The following is an 18,501-nucleotide window of genomic DNA, read 5'->3' on the forward strand; positions in this document are numbered from 1 at the left end:
GGGCCCATATTGATGTGAGCAGCCTGCACTGCTACTTAAGCCATGTTGCTGTCTGTGTCTGTGGTACCCCTAAGTGACAGTGAAGTGTATTCTCAAAAAGTAAAATCCAAGAACTATATTCAAGTCTGAATACAAGGGAGAAATCAAGGTCAGAAACAGTTTGTGTCTCTTTGCTTCCTGAGGACATACAGTGAACATCATATTGCCTTTTGAACCATGATAAACTATGTCTTTAAGCTGATGAGTTTCAATAATCCTTCTTTCCTTGAGTTGCTGTTCTTGTTTATTCTGTATCAAGACATTGGCCAAAAATAACTCAAGGTAGAATGGCTTTCAGACATACTCAGAGTTTGTTTTAAATATGTCAGGAAATTCCAAGGTTAACCACAACAGTTGCTTCCACCAAGTCTTTGCCATGGGAAATAGAATAATAACTAATACAAGGATGAAACACATTTTAAAGAAGTAAACATTTTAAATTTTTATTATATTTCTTATATAGATATATATTATTACACATAAATAAAATAAACTACATATAGCAAGAAGAACCACAAAACAATCAGGAATTATATAAATGTTACATTCATAGTATTTTGGCTATTTGCATTTGGCAACCTTGACAAAAACATCTTTCCTATCTTGGTGAATCTAAAATTAAGGACAGCAGGTTACCAAGAAGAGACTTGATACCCTATGAGCATATACAGGGGGAGGTAATCCTCCTCAGGAACAGTCATAGGGGAGGGGATTAAGGGGAAAATGGGAGGGAGGGAAGAAGGGAGGATACAAGGGATGGAATAATCATTGAGATGTAACAAGAATAAATTAATAAAAAAGAAAAAGAAAAAATTAACTTTGTACTATACACATCACATACATACAAGCAGAAAAATAAATAAAAACTTTAATAAATGGTTTAAGGAAAAAAATAAAATTCTTAATGTAAATCAATATATATCATATCTCATCTCTATCAACTTAAAACATCTATCTAGACCTAAAAACATTTTAATCCCTAAACAACTAAGCTTGATTGTAAGACTAAACTATCTTGTCTTCAACACCATCAGAGAATTGAGAAGTAATAAAAGTTTATTACCTGAGTAAACTGGAAGTTCAGGTGAGCAGTTTCAAAAATGAAAAAATGACAGAGACAGTTTGCTGCCTGAACAGTCACCCAAAACTCTCTATAATGTTGGAGCTTCATATTCAACCTTCTGGCTCAATATATCTGAAAGACATATTTGTGAGGCAGGAACTATGGAGGACTTGCTTACCCTGTCTTGGCAGAGTTTGTCCATCAATCTTGCCTGCATCCAACTTTGCCCATTTTTAGGCAGAAATCTGTCTATGGAAGAAACAAGAACATTCTCCCATTGACTAGTTTGCCACATTGGACGCTGTCTCCATAAGGAGGTTCTTTGATGCTAGTTATCTTCTTGAGGTAGTCTGGGTGTTGCCATGGGTTAACCTGATTTGTTGTCAAAGAATCTTTACAGTAATAAAAATACCTCTAAATACCATATTCTGTAGGTGTCTGAAGATTTTGAAGACCTTATCTATTTTACCTTATATATCTATAGAATAATATATAAATCTGTTAAACATATGATGTATATTCTAGTGATTAAAAATAGACTAGTAATTAACATGACCATGACTTTACCAACTAACAATTAATGTGTATTACTTAATTATCTTAAACAGCCTGTAATAACAATTTCAATGTATTGGAAGTAAACCTTCTATTATAATTGAGTTGTATGTGTACTATATCTCATATCAGAGTAGAAATACACACACACACACACAATATATATATATATATATATATATATTATGTGAAAAAATCTTAAATATGAATTATATACCAGTGCATCTAAATTAAACTCATTTTGCATCAATATACAAAATTCTATACCAATGATTTAAAAATAATCTTATTTGTCACTAATAATTAAGGACTTAAGTTGAGGAGTAGATTCACTAATCTGTTTTTTGTCCTAGCATCCCATCCCTCTATATTTCAGTATCCTCTCTTCTTTCTTTTCAACCCCAATCACCATACCTATAAAAGAAAGATAAAGGAAAAGAGAGACATCCCTTAGTCCAACCTTGTTTTCTCTCTGTATAAGACCAATAATAACTTATAAGCAATTCCCAATGAAAATAAGTATCTGTAGCCCAAGAGAGCAAACAAAACCTACCCAATCCCCTTATTGGAAATGGTACATCATTCTTTTAAGGTTTCTTCCTCTTGATTTGGGATAAATAATATCCTCACATGGGCACAAATGAAATTGGAGAAAATGGTTAAACAAGCCAGGAATCACACTTGTGTTCCAATTTCTAAATGTTGAGAAATTCCAGGCTTAAAAGGAGTCCTTTGTGGGATAGTCTGTAATGCTGGACAACTGGGATAGGATGCTTTCTTCACAGCTGTTTTAGGAGTTTTCTGTTCTGATGAGTAACAGCAACTGAAGTGCCTGAGGCTGGAACATGAAGAATGCAGGATGTCAGTGTCAAGCATGCTGAGAGGAATGAATCCTCTCAGGTCTGATCCAATGTCAGTGTCCAGTTCTTTTGTTCTATAAACATAATTTCTCACAAGCATTATACTTTCCTAAAATTATAAATGTATAAGATATGTGTGATGCACAGAACAATTAAGACTGGTTCTCTCTTCATTGTATGAGCAGAAGAAAGACATCTGCAAATCTTCATTCATGGCATACGTATAATGGTATCTAGAAATAAGTTACAGGGAATCTGTAACCAATAAGAAAATTCAAAATAGAAATCATAACTAATTTATAATTAAAGTATATACAAATATTATACATGAAATCTTCTCATAGGCATTTACCTTTTCTATTTTTCTCAAATATGTTTAAGTTGCATCTTCTAAATATATTAAATATAGGCAATTAAATTCAGGAAAACAAAAAACATGTTTGAAGAATAAAAAAGGCTTCAGGCACCTAAACATTAGCAAACATTGGCGCTTTTCATGGTGATCTTTCAGAACTTGATGGTAAGACTCCACTGCTGATAATACCATAACTTGAGCATGGAACATGGAGTAATCAAGCTGGTACTTACATGGAAGCTTCATCACTAGTGGCTAGCTTTTATAGACCGGAAGTTGATAGCCACACGACCAAAATATAAAAGCAATCAGTCCTCTTCAGGTGCCAAAACAGAAGGCTATAGTAATGACAGGAATGGCAAGACTTGCCCATTGGACAAAGATGTTATCAGAATAGCTAACCATTTTTCTGATTAGACTTGAGATCTGGTCTACAAATAGAACTTTTAACAAGCCCCACTGAATAAACTACTGAGGAATAAAGAAATGGTTATAAAATGTTCTAAATATTGTAGTACAGAAGACAGATCCTGCTCTTTCATGTAGGAGTCAACTTTCCTATAATAATCTCAATAGTACATTTATATGCTCTGTGACCTCCTTTGCTAGTGTAATATTCAACTTTTTATTTTTTTTAGTTTTTGAGAATTTATTTTTTATTTTTTATTTTTTCATTCTTTTTTTTTATTAATTTATTCTTATTACATCTTGATTGTTAGCCCTTCCCCTATTTCCTCCCATTCTTCCCTCCTTGCCACTTCCCCCCTTCTCCCCTCTGCTATGTCTGTGATTGAGGGAGACCTCCTCCCCCTATATATGCTCTTAGGATATCGAGTCTCTTCTTGATAACTTGCTATCCTTCCTCTGAATGCCATCAGGCCTCCCCATCCAGGGGACATGGTCAGAAAAGGGGCACCAGAGTTTCATGTGAGAGTCAGATCGCACTCTCCACTCAAGAGTGGAGAATATCATGTTCGTTGGCTAGGTCTTAGTAGGGGTTCAAAGTTTACTGCCTATATTCTCCTTGGCTGGTGCTCAACCACGTTCATAGCTGCTTTATACATAATAGCCAGAACATTGAAATAGCCTAAGTGTCCCTCAGTAGAAAAATGGACTAAGAAACTGTGGTACATTTACACTATGGAATACTACTCAGCTATTAAAAACAAGGAATTCCCGAAATTTGTGGACAAATGGATTGATCTAGAAATTATCATGAGTGAGTTCACCCAAAAGCAAAAAGAGACAAACGGTATCTACTCACTTATATCAAAACACTAGTCCAAGGGATACTTACCATGAAAAGCTTTACTTACCAGGAAAGTGGGTCAGAGGAGAGGACATCCTATTGAGACTTTAGGCGAGAGTAGCATGGAAGAATGGGGAAATAGTAGGACCCACAGGGTTCTGGAAACCAACAAGAAGAACTTTATGAGACAGGCAGATCTGGGTCCTGGGGTCCTCCTCAAACTAAGGTAATATTCAACTCTTAAAGGCCATAAAATCATTGTAAGATGTGGTAAAATAGGGAAACAACTGTAACCCAATTTCAATATAAAAATCTGGAGACAAACCTTCTAGGGTGCTCACTAAAAGGAATTAGTATTTATTTTGGAATGTAAGTCACATCTTCATGTATAACCTCCAGAGAAGGGTGTTTAATTTAGGAATTGAGAAAAAAAGAATCTCTCTTTTGGGACTGCTGTCCAAACAACTACAGATTTGTCCTAACCAAGGACAAGGACTGTTTACTTCAGAGTGATTGTCCCACATTCCTTAACCAGTATCTACCTCCTGTGCTCACCATAATTCCAGCGCTGAAGAGGCTGAGAAATAATATTCATGAATTTGAGACAAGCAAGGGCTCCAAAAGGAACCATCTCTGAAAAATCAAAAACAAAAAGGAGAACTCTTGTTCATTTATTTATTTGTTCAGTGGGCTTTTATTTTTAAACAGCTAGTACTACATATTTGTAACAATGAGCATACAAACCACAAATGCATAAATGTTGCCACCTTTCAGCACAAAAGTGGGATCAATCCTGAGTTTAAAAACAGTACAAGTCAGATCCACATGAAATAACTGGCTCTCCAGGGCCAACTGAGAAAAATGAATATATTTTACTCATATTTAAAAGATTTTAAGTTTCTGAATCTTAGATGTAGAAGATGTTAATACATGTAAAATTATGTATGGGGCATATATATAAATATATATTTATAGTGCAGGCAATATAATTTATATTTTTGTCAATGAAGTAAAACAGAATGAAAAATTTAAATGGTTAAATAATTTATACACAGCACAGAGTTAATATTATATTTCTAATTTTGATTGAAGAAGAAATTAAAGAATCAATATTTCCCAGATACTACTTATACTGTTTCCCCAGGTGTTACATATAGAAGAAAACTGACAAAATAAGTCATTTTTAGAAGTTTTTGAGCATAATGCTTACTAACTGAAAGATTTCAATAATACAAAAATAAATACCAAAAAGGAGAGATAGCTATCATGATTTACTAACACAATAATTTTGAATCTATTTGAAATTTTAGCATCATCTAGCATGAAACTCTTGCACTAGTTTAATTGGAAGTTTGCAACTTATGTCCATGATCTTGAGGGAATCAATACCCCAAAGGAGATATCCTGAAATGCATGTCTAGTGTGCATTTTTCCCAATAACTAACTTTTCAGACTTCCTTCACTTGGAGTGAGTGATCATTTGACCACACGGCGAGTGTTTTATAAAGAATAATATTGAAGAAGTGAATGAGTTGGAATCATGGAAGATGCATATTAAGTTGTTAGAAGTATATAATTTGGAGTATAATAGTATTTATATTTTATGTTAAATCTCAGCAAATAATGTTAAGACTTTGGATAGTCAAGCAAAAGAAATGACACTCTGAAGAGCTATGTTCTGTCAAAGCCACGTTGGTACGTGTTTGATAAGTTCATAAACAAAATACAAAAAATATTCAGTATGAAGGTGTTACATAGTATCCCACATATGAGCTTTCTATGTGTGAATCATACATGGCTCTAATATACAAAACCAGTTATCAATACTGACATCCAGAGTGCCACTATTTTTAAGTAAAGGTTTTCCAATTTGAGATCTGATTTCATCATAAGACATATCTTTCTATTGACAAAGTTAACTTATATATGAATATTCTTCCTGCAAAAAAAAAGTGCTCATACAGTTCCTTTTCCAGACTCCACAAAATGTTATTCCATAAGAAGACCAGAGGCATGCTTTCTGAAGGTGATTCTTCACAGCTCTTAGAATGATCCAACCATGTTAAATACTGATCTGAACATTTTAGTCTCTAGAACTAACTAAGAGACAAATTTCTGTTCTTTAAGCTAACTAGTTTGTGGCACCTCAGTACAAGAATCTTATGAAAGTTGAGCAATTAGAGAAATTATGATATATAACTAATTCTTTTACATATGAATGGAACAATATTAAGAAGTACTAGGTCGCGTGTTGTTGTGTATTGGTACTTATCATAGTTTATTCATTAGTAAATTCTCTCAAACTAAGAGGGTAGAAATTTTATATACAATCCTGATGTTAAAAGGCATGTGTGAAACAATTGAACTTCATATTTGAACCCAAATTTACCCCTTTTAGAAATAATGAGAAGGCTAATGGGCTGGAGTGACAGATTCAAGATTATGCAGGTATCTTACCAATTTTTTCAGATCTGCCCCTAACCCGAGCTGGACACTATAGATACTGCACCTATCCACTGTAGCTGCTGGTAATATCCGTGCTTCCTAATTGCTTGAAGAGAAGTTATGAATTTCTTGACTTTTGTACCCAAGCCTTCTAACATTATTTTAAGATTCATTTTCCTTCTATTACATTCTTTGCAGTTTCCAATACCTAAAGCCATCTCAGTATTATGAAACCAAATATACATTCTCTCAAACTTAATAAAAAATTACTATTTAGGAATAAGGATCCTTACCTAATCCAAAACTAATGAAAAACTAAAGACTATAAAAACTGAAGCACAATTGTATGACCTTTATAATGAGAGCCCTAGTTTATTCGCCCAAGATCAACACTAATTGCTATGTTCCTTACTCCAAACACACGTTGCACCAAAAGAAATGTATAAATGATGAATGGCTAAAATAATAGTCTCGTATCAACTGTGGATTGACAGTTCATGGAGCTTAATGTACTAAGATCAATGACAACAATTTCTCTGCTTCTAAAGTCATGAGTTATAAGTGAGGAAGTTAAAAAGGGTCATGAAGATTACTAGGAAATATTTTACATCTTAGATTATTTTATGTGAAATAAAATGAGATTACTATCAAACTTAATTTATCTTATAGAAAATCATGTTACATTTCCTATCACAAATCAGACAGGTATTAAGAGACACAATGTGAAAATGTAGTGCACAGCTGTCATAAGGTAACAACTGTTCTAGGGATTTATAGGTGCTTATTAAGCTCAGCATCTCTTCCTACCTTAAGATATGGATAGATTATGACAGGAATAAATCTCTTCATTTCTTCTTAAAAAATACTCTTAGTAGTATAGAATTTTAGAACCACCCAAAGTCATTTCATATTTCTGCGATGAAGATTGTGCTGTTCAGACATTTAGGCCTGTTCTTTCTACTGTGCCATTCATAAGTGCTCTGTTATTCTAAAATTCCAGCACATAATAACTGTGTTTTCAATGACTTCTTGGTGCTAAGGTTGAGTTTTATTTGGGTAAGTGTGTCTTGATGGTCAATAATAGCTAGCATTATAAATAGCTGTTATTAAAAACTGATTTCTAAATAATTTCAAAATGACAGTACTGAAACAGACCATGTTGAACCTGCCTCCTGCATTGTTAGAGCACCAATAAGTCTGTAGTCTCCTGGAAACAGGTACTCAGTTATTCGTAGGATTCTGAATCATGCCTAGAAATCCCCTGGACGTACTAGCTACTGTGTGTAAAAAATCTGGCGTAGATATCCCCATATCATGCTATTATTTTATGTAGAAAACATATAATTTGGTAGTTCAAAGTTCAGTAACCTTGAAGATTATATGGGCAAAATGCAGTATTCCTCTACCCATCAATGTAAATATAAAAGCAAAACAAAATTCTTGTAGATGCTATGCAAGGGTCTGAAGTTCAGAAAACAAATGAGGACTGAACGGTAATGGTAGGAAGTTCTTGTGAACAGGGTTGAGCTTCTCTGTTTCTCTCAGGATCTGCAACCACATCTCCAAGGCAGTCAAAATTCTAGAATTTGACATCACCACAGCCTGAACAAATATTAAAAGAGTTGGAAAATGTTGGTTTTTTTTTTTTTCTGGAAAAAAAAAACCTATCACAATAGGACACCACAGGATGCAAATGTTGTATTATGGGGAATGATTTCTAAATCTAAGAACCTAAAAATTAGCTAAATTGCCAACAAACAAACAAACAAACAAAAAAACTTAGAACAAAAACTATGAATCGATTTTCTTTGCTTCTTCCTTTCTGACATTTTTCCAGAGTGAAAATGGCAAAGTAATCTGCAAAGTTTTATAGAAGATGGATATTCGCATCTGATATTCTTGCAAAAAACAAACCAACCAACAAACAAAATACCCCAAAATCCAGACGGTGTTGGTATTGGGAATGAAAGAGATGAAGAAGTTTAGGATACGTACCAATTCACTCTATTGGAGATTGTGTAAATCAAACCTGAGGAAATCATGGTTTATTTATTTACTAAAGCATATATTTGACACATAAGGCTAAGAATGAAGCCACCACTCAGCTCCTAGTTTGATTTCAAAATAGGGTTGTATGTTAAATGGGTTGGAAGTCCTTAACATTTAGTCAATATTGAAGACATTAAAAACAAAAGCACAATATCCTGGACCAAATATATCATCTGAACTCAGATGTATTATTTTTCTGCGAAAATAAAATTATTGATACTTCCCATAGAAGTAATACCTTAGTTAGTAATAATGCTCATGTTAAAAGAGAAAATATTCACCAAACTGATTCTATAGAGATTATCACAAATATCTATATTACAATCAACAGAGGCCAACTATAAAAAGGCAATAATGTGGGCATTATGTAAAAATTTAATTTAAAAATATTTAAATAAACCTTGATAATAACCAAATATATATTTAGAAGTTAAGATAAAATACTTATTTTAGCATATATATTATATAGTAAAAATGTAGTAAACATGTGTTAAAATATAATAATATATTATTTCACATTCTTCTGCTGATTTTTTTTTCTTTTTTGGCTTTTTGAGACAGGCTTTCTCTGTGTAGTTTTGCCTGTCCTGGAATCTCATTGAAGACCAGGGTGGCTTTGAACTCAGAGAGATCCACCTGCCTCTGTCTCCAGAGTGCTGGTATTCAAGGCGTGCAACACGACACCCAGCTCACATTCGTCTTTGTGTGAAGAAATTGAAATATATAAATATATATGTATATAAAAATATATATACACATGCAAAAACAACTTGTAAAAAAAAGTGGCCATGTAGTTTTAAGAAACAAAATGGATGAAATAAATGTTTAAATTAAGTTGTAATCTCACAAAATGTTAATGAAGGGAAAGGGGATGGTTATGGCTCAGATTTCCTGGCATTACAACTTATTAGTACAAGGAATGGATACACAGTAGCAGCATCTGCACTGGCTTATCACTCTGCATCTGCAGATAGAAAGCAGGGAGAAATAAATGTTGCTCAATTGGCTTTCTCTGTTAACTATAGAGCTGGAATTCAGCCCATGAAATGATGTTGAATTTAAGGTAGGTGCTCTCATTTGACATAGGTATTTATACTTCATTTAGCACAATATACAAACTACCTCATAGACGTGCTCATAGTGTTTGTGCCTTTGGTGATTCATGCTCCTGAGAAGTTGATAATAAATATTAGCTATCACAGCTATAGATATATGTAGTAGGAGTTGGACAATAGTATCAGATTATTGAAGAACACTTTGCATTGGTACTACAATGAAAATATTTAAATAAGTAGAACAGAAAAGGCTGAACAACTGTACAACCTTGGGGGGGGCATGAAGGAGCAATAATCAAAACAAATAATCAGAACAAATCTGACAGTAAAAATAAAATTCAACAAAGGAGGAATACTTGTGGCACATAAAAGATGGTGAAAAATAATGTTTGGTAAGAAACATAATCTTACTAGGGAAAATTTATCCAAACACTTGGAATAAAACAAACACTTGGAATAAAAACTACTCACTTTAGAGTAAAAATAAAAATGTTGATTTAGAAGGACTTTAAAGAATATTTTAAGTTGAATGAAAATAAAATTCCAATATACACAATTTTATAGACTCATGCTTTACCAGTGCTTTAAGAAATTGTGTGCCAGAAATTGATTAAAACAAAGGAGATACAAAGTTTCATGTGAGCAATATGATGTTTAAGATTAAGAAGTTCCAGAAAGAGCAATTAAAATGGAAGAGAAAATAAGTGAAGTAAAAAAAAGCTATAGATAAAAATAAAAGCAATTATGTACCACAATTTCTTTATCCATTCTTCTACTGATGAACACTTAGGCTGTTTCTATGTTCTGGCTATTATGAATAAGGCTACTATGAACATGGTTGAGAAAATTTTCTTGTTGTGTGCTGGAGCATCTTCTGGGTATATTCCAAGGAGTAGAATAGCTGGGTCTTGAGGAAGCCCTATTCCTATTTTTCTGACATAGCACCAGATAGATTTCCAAAGTGGCTGTACTAGTTTGCATTCCCACCAGCAATGAAGGAGTGTTCCTCTCTCCCCACATCCTCGCTAGCATGTGGTGTTGCTTGAATTTTTAATCTTAGCCATTCTGATGGGTGTAAGATGGAATCTCAGAGTTGTTTTGATTTGCATTTCCCTGATGATTAAGGAGGTTGAGCATTTCTTTAAGTGTTTCTCAGCCATTTGATATTCCTCTGTTGAGAATTTTATTCAGCTATTAAAAACAAGGAATTCCCAAAATTTGTGGATAAATGGATTGAGCTAGAAATGATCATAATGAGTGAGTTAACCCAGAAGCAGAAAGACTCAAATAGTATATACTCACTTATATCTGCATATTAGCCCAAGGGGCATGTCCCACGAAAGCCTTCACTTACCAGGAAACTGAGACAGAGGGGAGGATATTCTAGTGGGACTCTAGATAAGAGAAGCATGGGAGAATGGCAAAGTAGAAGGATCCAGAGCATCCTAGAAACCTACAAGTAGAACATTATGATAGGCAGATTTGGGCCCAGGGGTCCCACTCAAACTAAGGCAACCAGCCAAGGACAATACAGGAGGTAAACTTTAAACCCCTACCCAGATCTAGCCAATGGACAGAACATTCTCCACAGTTGAGTGGAGAGTGGGGTATGACTTTCACACGTACTCTGGTGCCTCATATTTGACCATGTCCCATGGAGGGGGAGACCTGGTGGCACTCAGAGGAAGGACAGCAGGTTACCAAGAAGAGACTTGATACCCTATGAGCATATACAGGGGGAGGTAATCCCCCTCAGGAACAGTCATAGTGGAGGGGAATAAGGGGAAAATGGGAGGGAGGGAAGAATGGGAGGATACAAGGGATGGGATAACCATTGAGATGTAACAAGTATAAATTAATAAAAGAGAGAAAAAAGAAAGAAAAAAATAAAAGCAATTAAATGAAATCTACTGAATTAGTTGATAAATTCTTGAAAGAACTAAAGAGCAATGAAATGATACATATAGTGAATATCAAGAAGGAGAATGGAGATACCACGATAGACAATACAAGAATTAAAATCATTGACATGCTTGACAAATAGCTCAGTGTGTGTGCATTTGACAATTTAGATTAATTGAATAAAGCACTCATAAATACCATTCACGTTTTGCAGAAAATAAATGTCAAAAAGGAGATTTAAAGGGTATGGATAAAACGTTGATGTAAAACTGTCCTTCTTGGTGGTTAAAATTTTTTTCTGATAAAATGTCTTAGAAATATGTAGAAACGTCTCCCATAGGCAACGACTTATTAAATTTATGGAAAGTAAACTTAACAGACAGATATAATTTATGTTGCATAAGCATGTCCAGCCAGCCTGGTAGTGAGTTCCAAGACAGCCAGTGGTATATTTTGAGACTGAAACAAAGAAATAAAACAAACAAACAAACAACAACAACAAAGCGAAATGAACAAAAATAAAAAAAGAAGGAATCTAGAGGGACGAAGAGATAGAGTTGGTAATGGGAAAGAAAGCCAAATGCAACTCAGTTAGAAAAATTTTAAGAAAATGAACCGCAAAGACACTGAAGTCTCTTAAAGAACATGTAGAAATGTGTGAAAGAAATGAATATGAAGAAGATATGGAATACAAGTAAGGTATTAGGTGAATTTCTTTTTTAGGAAGAAAATCCATCCTGACGTTTTCATATACAGAAAGTAAATTTATGTATTTTTGTAATGTCAAGTGTGGTATTGTGGATTGATAACAAAGAAACTAATGCATATAACCCTTTATAGAATAAAAATGTACTGCCACTGAATGAAACAGCTTATTTATTTACTGTTCTGAGGTGATTTGTTTAGTAATGGCTCAACAATCTAAATTGTCATAATGAACACAAGTAAAGTAAGGAGTGGTGTTAATAAAAAACATGTATATAAATGAATACACAAGTGTGATTTAAAAATTTTAATAACCGAAACAATCAAAATATATTCACAGTGTGAATGAGTTAGATATAACATCAATGGGTATCCATTAAATCAAACACTTTAGAATATTACAGTAGGATGTTTCTTTTTAGATGTACTAACACATGGACAAAAGTAGATTTTATTTATTTATGCAAAAATATTTGTGAATTTTAAAGGCTAAGTTAAATAACTCAGTCAAAATTAATTACTTATTCTACAAGTTCTTTTGTAAGACTTTCTAACGATTAATAAAACTATAATGAGAGAGGAGAAATCAGACCAGGAGCTCTAAGGAATTGAGAAAGAGATGATGATGGACTACAAAATAACCCCCAAATATTGGCTTTGGTTTTCAAGAAATCTCTGTATGCCTTCATTGCATTGGTTTTCAGGAATATGTGTAAAATGCCAGAGGACTATATCTTGCACTAGGGACAAATTCACAACATGTTAGATGAAATAGTAAAAGTGTTCATTATATTTTGAAGCCATGATTTAGTTTTATTACACATCATCTACAGGTTGTCAAGCTCCAATGAAGGACTTAATTTCAATTTTTTTTTCATGTAAGCTTTTTATAAATAGCTGCTAAATATTTGGGGTCATTAGACTCCAGTATTCCATATTTGTATACATGTCTATACATACATGCAGACTCACACTCACACACATCATACATATTCTAAGATTTTAAAACATGTAAAGCATAAATATACAATATCTAGGCTATATATCTAGGCTATAAGAGATAGTATATTAGTGATAATGTTATATGTAAGTAGTGTACAACCTAGTCACACCACTTTAGTCAGGTAGAGTATTGACTCATGTTACTAAACAATGATTATCAAAATTTCCAGGTTTCTGGATTGTTCTGAGTGGCTGTATGAAATTCCTTTTTCTGCAATTTGTCAATATAGGAGATTTGTCTAATAGATGAGGGTTTTCCCTCAAACAATGTCATTATTACCAATTCATAAGATTTAACATGATGCAGTTATTCCTCACTGGTTTTTTGATGATGGTGATAATGGTGATGATGAAGATGATAATGATGATGATAAATATAGTAGTCACTAACACCAAATGTATCCAGATAGGTAATCTCATTCATACCTCTGATTTTTCTTTCTTTCTTTTTGTTTGTTTGTTTTCCTTTTGTTTGTGTGTTGTTTTTTAAAGCTTTTTAGTTTGTTTGTCCTCTTAGAAATGTGCACATCACAGCAGATCAAGTCACTGCAGATCTAGTCCTATGGCTTATTGACAGCAGCAACGTTGCCCTTTACAGTCCCCTGACCTTCTTCATTCTGTACTTGCATTCCTTTTGCTGTTTTCAAGAGGTCTTTTTCTTCTCATACAGGCCATGTCTTGCAAGTCGGTGTTTAGGCTCATTCTTCTTTGCATAATCTAAAGAATCATAGATCATGCCAAAGCTGGTCATCTTGCCACCACCAAAATGCGTTCTGAATCCAAATACAAAGATGACATTTGGTGTGGTTTTGTACTTTTTGCCCAACTTTTCCTGAATTTCTGTCCTTGGGACTATTGCTTTCCCAGGGTGAAGGACGTCCATGACCATCTGTTTCTTCTGAAGATGGCATTTTGTCACGGACTTCCTGGTAGAGAACATCATTGTGTCATTCATGACGACTACGGTGCCTGAGCTGCAGACCCTATGATTTTTCTTAAGGGCAAACATAGAACCATTTGATGACAATTGTTGTCAAATAATTCTTATTGTCAAGGCTCAATCGGAGCTGCTTAGAACTAAAGAGGTGATATAAATTTTACTTAAATAATATGATTGCTATGCTGTGGAAATGTTGCTTTATAAAGTTAATAGAACAAGTATGATACCCAGAGAAGATTTCAATAGAGATTCTTAGGGTAGTAAAGGTGAGATGTTTCTTAGTTGCATTGTTTTGCAGGATCACAAGAAACAAAAAAGGAAAGGAGGGAAGAAGGAAGAGAGAAAGAGAAAAGGAGAGCAAGAGGAGTATGCAGAAGAGTGTGAGGGAATAAAGATAGAAAAATGGGAATAAAAATTGAATCAGGGAGAAGGAAGAAAAGAAGGAAGCAATTATATATCCTGTATGAGAAAAGAAGGTGTATAAAGATGTTCCAATGGCAATCAAGGACAGACATGACTATAGGTAACAAGTTCATTCAATGCAAACATTTCAAAATTTGATTTGTCATGTAACACCTCATCAAAAACTCTTGTGTATTCTTATTAATGTTATCTGTACATGCTGCCATTTATTTAAGTTAGAGTTTCCATTAGGATGTAAACTCTTATCACTATCAAAGACTTGGTTTTAAAAATATTTTGCCCACTAGTATAGACAAAATAATTGTTACAAAATTGGATTCTTTGCTGGGCAGTGTTGGCAAATACTGTTCATGGCCAAGGAGTTACATAAAGGCAGGGCTACAGAGAAACCCTATCTCAAAACAACAACAACAAAAAGAATTTTTCTAAAACTTATCAATATAGAGGACATTTATCTAAAATATTAAAAATATTATGTGAATGATAATGAAATATATTATTTTAGGGGTTTGGGTGTAGCTTAATTTTAGGATAGTTGTATAATGTTTTTAAATCTCAACAATTAGAAATAAATACTGTTAAATATGTATATATATAATGTTACATAAAATATGACTAAACTATTTTCATCTTCACATACATTAATCATAGAATTACTCTTGAAGCGAAAATCTCCTTTAAGTATGATCAAAATGATATAAAATTAAGTATATCACATTTTATTAATAAATGTTTGTATTACGTAAATAAATATGATAAAAGGCAAATGCATATATACATTTATACATACATACATACATACATATTACATGTACACTAAATGACTTTTTTTTCTGGAGTTGGCTTTTTTTAAGGGGAAAATACGTTGCACAAATAATCCTACAGCTACATTTAATTAGTGTTATAGAGCAGGTTGCATTCTTTTTACTCTACCCTGTAGAAACTCTGCCTAGCAACCACTTGCATAATGTACATAAACACAATTCAATTTTCAAAGATTTTATCCTTTTAAAAGAATAAGATGTATTAAATACTCACTAAACTGCACCATTTCTGGAGCTGATCCTTGAGCATTTGAGATGGCTATTGATTATTTAGTACCATAAACTGGCAATGCAGTGTAGCAACTATTTGCCTTAAAAGTCTGCAGATGTTGGTCTCACATATTTTTTAGAACTGTTGCTATAGCAATCTCTACAAGGAAAGCAAAATAAGAAGAGGAAAATTAATCTGCCTTATACTTTAGGTTCCTAGAGTGAACCCCTGTGTAGTGAGTGAGGTAATTAAGTCTTGTTTACTGTGTTTTCTTTAAAACCTTTGATAGACATGATGATATCATCACTGCTTGATTGATTTTTCAGGTAAGGAAACAACCAAAATTAATTGCCCTAATCTTCACTCAAGGACAACACATACATTCAGAGCTAAAGCAAATTGCTTCTTTGTGGCTTTTAAACAGCTGGACACTTTGAATTTCTTTTTTTCATTTTCTTTCTGTATTATAGGAAAGCACATTCTCAGGGAGGGAAAAATTGTTGTACTCCACAGGTTAAGGTTTGGATGTGGAGCATGAAATGGAGAGAACAAAAAGATCTGCTCTTAAATTAATGCAGCTCCCTACCTACTCCAAAACGACAGCAGGAAACGAAATCTCTTCATACCTAAGAGCTTGTTCAAAGGAAGATGCAGCTTAAATTAGGTCCAACATACTAAATTTTAGGAGGAAATTATGATTTTAAGATATGATATCCTCTTGAATTTTGTTCAAGAGAATAAAGGCTTATATTTGCAATTTATAAATCATTATATAGGGTGATTTCAGAACAATGGAATGAAAATATTTTGACACATAAATGTCTCTTTGTATATATCTATTGCTTAATCAAATCAAAACAAATAAATTCTGCCTTTAGGAAATAACTTCCACCTCAAGTAGCCAGTGCCAGGACAAGCTGGCATTTGCTTTGATGGTTCTAAGATTCATAATATATTCCTTCAAGTTTACCATTAATTGCTCTATATGTTCTCAGTTTCAGGATTGCTTCTATGTTCACATTCATGCACTTGTTTATTTTGACTTGTTTTTTTTTTAAACAGAAGACCATGTCTCATAAAAACAGAAAACCTCATTCTTCATTTTATAAACAAATTGAAGATCATTACCTCCTGACTTCCTGTAATCCACTCTGGTGAAATAACAGGGAGTGTGTAACTGTCTATTCTGCAGCTGTTTTCTCCTTATCTAAAGAGGAACTTTCTCTCCTGTTTTGAAGTTAATGTCATGCTCATGTCTGTTAACTTCTAAACATTTTAGATAGTCAAAGAATAGTATCAGTGTTTCTGATGCTGAGTGCCATTCAATGTTAATTCTTTCTGACTTGACACGTAGGTTTCTGCATCTTCATTACCCCCATTTCCAAAAAGATAGTGATTTCCTACTACCAATGCACTGATAAAAGTGATTGCCCCAGTTTTTTATTTTCTTTTTCTTAGCAATAGATTCTGAGGTAAGAGATACTTATGCTTCAAATATTCTTTAAAAATCTCTGTAATCATGTATTGTGTCTCTCAATTTGTTGGAAAGTTAAATGAAGTTTTATATAAAACAATAATTTTTATTTTCATTTCTCTTACTTAGAGTCAGAGCCAGATGTCACCATCTCCTTTGATTAATTTTTATCCAACTCTAGTCTTTGCTTCTACATTCTGTCTTTGAGTTCTTTCAACAGGAAGGATAATTTTCTCATCTGTCACCTACAGAGAAAAATATAACTTCTGCAAATCATCATCTCTAATATCTCAAAATAGTTTGCATAGTAGATTGAATAATTTTTGATAATGGCTTCTCGTCTGTCTTTCCCATCTAAGAAAAGACAGGAGAGATGAGGACAATCACAGAAGGTACTCTTCAAATCAAGTCTGTTAATATAAAACAGACTCAGCAATCATGTCACAGAATCCAGGAAATAGCTTCTTATAATGGCTTATCATAACTTCTTTCAAGGTTTCAATTGAGTGGTATGTGTTCCATATTATCTTAGTTAATAATATTTGTACTGTTATAATTCTAGTGATGCTTCTCTGCTTATTACAGGTTAATGTCATTTGTAACACTCTAATTAACAATTTGAGTTCACTATGAAAATAGTAATGCAACCTCAATAAGTTTATCTGAGATTTAACATGAGAGTAATTGTGTAACGTGTTTACAAGATCACAGGAGACAATATGTGATGTCTCTTTTATTTTGTATTTGCTTATTGAGGTTTGTACTGTGTGTATGAGCCAGCGTGTGTGCTTTAGAACTCATTGTTAAGTATGGGCTTCAACTTGTGGAATGAGCCTAATGTGAAGTCAGATATTAACTGGATACTCCCACAAGCTTTGTGCCACCATTGCCTTAGCATATCCTGCAGATAGGAGACCATTGTAAGGAAAAGACTTAATGTTTAGTGTGTATTTATCTCTTGGAAGTATGTGACTATAACAACAATGAACATGGATGAACAAATGTTCTTGTGGTAGGATGAAGTATTACTTTGATATATGACCAAAAGGTGTATAGCTGGATATTGAAGAATATTGATTTCCACCTTTCTGAGCAACTAACACACTTATTGCCATAGTGGTTGCATGAGTTTGCACTCACCCCAACAATGGTTGATTCTTTCCTTTACTCCAAATTCTTCACATCTAATGTTCTATGTTATTTTAATGACCTTTGCCATTCTGACTGATGTGATATAAAATCTCAATGTAGTTTTGATTTGCATTTCATTGATGATGAATAATGTGACATTTCTTTAAGTGTTTCTCATGAGCTGTTTGCATTTTCTCTTTGAGAATTCCATGTTTAAAT

The 18,501-nt window shown here is 33.5% G+C and overlaps 1 pseudogene across 1 annotated transcript; it reads right to left on the bottom strand.

The window, feature by feature from the left end:
* Positions 1-13,712: 13,712 nt before the first annotated feature.
* Positions 13,713-14,234, bottom strand: LOC311589552 (small ribosomal subunit protein eS24-like; annotated as a pseudogene). Its single transcript has one exon. The product of its transcript is annotated as a small ribosomal subunit protein eS24-like (transcript).
* Between the last annotated feature and the right edge of the window lie 4,267 nt (positions 14,235-18,501).

Source organism: Acomys minous (genome assembly GCF_964271855.1).
Source record: "Acomys minous genome assembly, chromosome: 18".
NCBI classification, from domain to species: domain Eukaryota; kingdom Metazoa; phylum Chordata; class Mammalia; order Rodentia; family Muridae; genus Acomys; species Acomys minous.